At 38.8% G+C, this 3,704-nt stretch overlaps 1 non-coding gene across 1 annotated transcript; it reads left to right on the top strand.

The window, feature by feature from the left end:
* The first annotated feature begins 1,177 nt into the window (after positions 1–1,177).
* On the top strand, positions 1,178–1,285 carry LOC112763135 (small nucleolar RNA R71). Its single transcript, XR_003182827.1, has one exon. It is a non-coding gene; the product is annotated as a small nucleolar RNA R71 (small nucleolar RNA).
* The last annotated feature ends 2,419 nt before the right edge of the window (positions 1,286–3,704 follow it).

Here is a 3,704-nt window from a genome sequence, read left to right as displayed (position 1 = left end):
AGTCACACAAGGCCTTCTTGAAGGTCATGGTGCCTATGGTACAAGGTATAGAAAACTTCCCAGGATCCTGCCTCTTTTGAGGTAGTTTCTGCCTAGACAAGTCATTCAGTTCTTTGGTGAGCAAAGGGGATTCATCCTCCCAAGTCTCATTTCCAAATAACTTGTCATTTAGCTTCATGATTGCTCCAAGGTATTTAGCAACTTGCTCCTCAGTGACATACTCATCCTCTTCAGAGGAAGAATACTCATCAGAGCTCATGAATGGCAGAAGTAAGTCCAATGGAATCTCTATGGTCTCAGTTTGAGCCTCAGATTCCCTTGGTTCCTCATTGGGGAACTCATTGGAGGCCAGTGGACGCCCAGTGAGGCCTTCCTCAGTGGCGTTTACTGCCTCTTCTCCCTCCTAGAATTCGGCCATGTTGATGGCTTTGCACTCTCCTTTTGGATTTTCTTCTGTATTGCTTGGGAGAGTACTTGGAGGGAGTTCAGTAATTTTCTTGCTCAGCTGACCCACTTGTCCTTCCAAATTCCTAATGGAGGACCTTGTTTCAGTCATGAAACTTTGAGTGGTTTTGATCAGATCAGAGACCATGGTTGCTAAGTCAGAGGTATTCTGCTTAGAGCTCTCTGTCTGTTGCTGAGAAGATGATGGAAAAGGTTTGCTATTGCTAAACCTGTTTCTTCCACCATTATTGTTATTGAAACCTTGTTGAGGTCTCTGTTGATCCTTCCATGAAAGATTTGGATGATTCCTCCATGAAGGATTATAGGTGTTTCCATAGGGTTCTCCCATGTAATTCACCTCTTCTATTGAAGGATTCTCATGGTCATAAGCTTCTTCCTCAGATGAAGCTTCCTTAGTACTGCTTGGTGCATTTTGCATTCCAGACAGACTTTGAGAAATCATATTGACTTGTTGAGTCAATATTTTGTTCTGAGCCAATATGGCATTCAGAGTGTCAATCTCAAGAACTCCTTTCTTCTGACTAGTCCCATTGTTCACAGGATTTCTTTCAGAAGTGTACATGAATTGGTTATTTGCAACCATTTCAATCAGTTCTTGAGCTTCAGTAGGCATCTTCTTCAGATGAAGAGATCCTCCAGAAGAGCTATCCAAAGACATCTTGGATAGTTCAGAGAGACCATCATAGAAAATACCTATGATGCTCCATTCAGAAAGCATATCAGTGGGACACTTTCTGATCAATTGTTTGTATCTTTCCCAAGCTTCATAGAGGGATTCTCCTTCCTTCTGTCTGAAGATTTGGACTTCCACTCTAAGCTTACTCAATTTTTGAGGTGGAAAGAACTTTGCCAAGAAGACATTGACTAGCTTTTCCCAAGAGTCCAGGCTTTCTTTAGGTTGAGAGTCCAACCATGTCCTAGCTCTGTCTCTTACAGCAAAAGGGAATAGCATAAGTCTGTAGACCTCAGGGTCAACCCCATTAGTCTTGACTGTGTCACAGATTTGCAAGAACTCAGCTAAAAACTGATGAGGATCTTCCAGTGGAAGTCCATGGAACTTGCAATTCTGTTGCATTAGAGAAACTAATTAAGGCTTAAGCTCAAAGTTGTTTGCTCCAATGGCAGGGATAGAGATGCTTCTCCCATAGAAATCGGGAGTAGGTGTAGTGAAGTCACCCAGCACCTTCCTTGCATTGTTGGCATTGTTGTTGTTTTCGGCTGCCATTTGTTCTTCTTCTTTGAAGAGTTCGTTCAGGTGCTCTAAAGAGAGTTGTGCTTTGGCTTCTCTTAGCTTTCTCTTCAAGGTCCTTTCAGGTTCAGGATCAGCCTCAACAAGAATGCCTTTGTCTTTGCTCCTGCTCATAAGAAAGATAAGGGAACAAGAAAATGTGGAATCCTCTATATCACAGTATAGAGATTCCTTTAGGTGTCAGAGGAAAAGAAGAGTAGAAGACAGAAGTGGAAAATTCGAACTTAACAAAGGAGATGGAGTTCGAATTTTGCATTAAGGGATAGTGTTAGTCCATAAATAGAAGGATGTGAGAAGGAGGGAAGTAATTTTCGAAAATTAAGTGAGAAATTTTGAAAAACATTACTTAATTTTCGAAAATAAAAATGGAAAAGAAATCAAGTGATTTTTGAAAAAGATTTTGAAATTAGAAATCAAAAGGATTTGATTGAAAACTATTTTGAAAAAGATGTGGTTAAGAAGATATGATTGATTTTAAAAAAAATGTGATTGAGAAGATATGATTTGAAAACATTTTAAAAAAAGGATTTGATTTGAAAATTAAAAACTTGACTAACAAGAAAAGATATGATTCAAACATTAAACCTTTCTCAACAGAAAAGGTAACATACTTGAAATGTTGAATCAAATCATTAATTGATAGTAAGTATCTAAAAAATGGAAAGAAATTGATTTTGAAAAGGATTTGATTGAAAAATTGATTTGAAAAAGATTTGATTTCGAAAAGATTTTGAAAACTTGAAAAAAATTTGATTTGAAAACAAAATCTTCCCTTCTAGCCATCCTGGCGTTAAACGCCCAGAATGGTATCCATTCTGGCGTTTAACGCCCAAAATGCTACCCTTTTGGGCGTTAAACGCCCAACCAGGTACCCTGGCTGGCGTTTAAACGCCAGTCTGTCCTTCTTCACTGGGCGTTTTGAACGCCCAGCTTTTTCTGTGCAATTCCTCTGCTGTATGTTCTGAATCTTCAATTCTCTGTATTATTGACTTGAAAAGACACAAATTAAAAATATTTTTGGATTTTTAATAATAAGGACAAACCACAATGCAACATGAATCAAATAACAATGCATGCAAGACACCAAACTTAGCAGTTTGTATACTACTGACACTAACAAAATGGAAATGCATATGAGACACACAAAACACTCAAGTCAATAGAATTCAAAGATCAGAGCACGAAAATCATCAAGTATTTACTTGAAGATCCTTAAGACACATGAATGAATGCATGCGATTGACACCAAACTTAAGATGAGACTAGTGTCTCAATAAGAAACAACAATATTTTTGGTTTTTATGATTTTGTAAAATTTTTTTTGTGTTTTTCGAAAATTAAATGGAAAAAGATATCAAAATTCTTAATGAGAATTCCAGGAATCAGTGCAATGTTAGTCTAAGACTCCGGTCCAGGAATTAGACATGGCTTCACAGCCAGCCAAGCTTTCAGAGAAAACTTCGGTCCAAAACACTAGACATGGCCAGAGGCCAGCCAAGCCTTAGCAGATCACTGCTCCAAAAGCAAGATTGACAAGAATCAACAAGCTCTTGTGATGATAAGTTGAAACCTCGGTCCAATGAAATTAGACATGGCTTCTCAGCCAGCCAGATTTCAACAAATCATCATGAAACTCTAGAATTCATCTTCAAGAATTTCGAAAAAAAATAAATACCTAATCTAAGCAACAAGATGAACCGTCAGTTGTCCAGCCTGAACAATCCCTGGCAATAACGCCAAAAACTTGGTGTTGTTGCCGGATCTTGGCACTGATGTTACCAAAAGCTTGCTCAAAACTTGAACAATCCCCAGCAACGGCGCCAAAAACTTGGTGCTGTTGCCGGATCTTGGCACTGATGTTACCAAAAGCTTGCTCAAAACTTGAACAATCCCCGGCAACGGCGCCAAAAACTTGGTGCGCGAAATTGTGAACAATACTTTTTCACAACTCTCATAATCCCCGGTAAAGGCTCCAAAAACGTGGTAGCTC

The sequence above is a fragment of the Arachis hypogaea genome, chromosome 2 (assembly GCF_003086295.3).
Source record: "Arachis hypogaea cultivar Tifrunner chromosome 2, arahy.Tifrunner.gnm2.J5K5, whole genome shotgun sequence".
NCBI classification, from domain to species: domain Eukaryota; kingdom Viridiplantae; phylum Streptophyta; class Magnoliopsida; order Fabales; family Fabaceae; genus Arachis; species Arachis hypogaea.
This window is presented reverse-complemented; position numbering and strand designations above follow the sequence as displayed.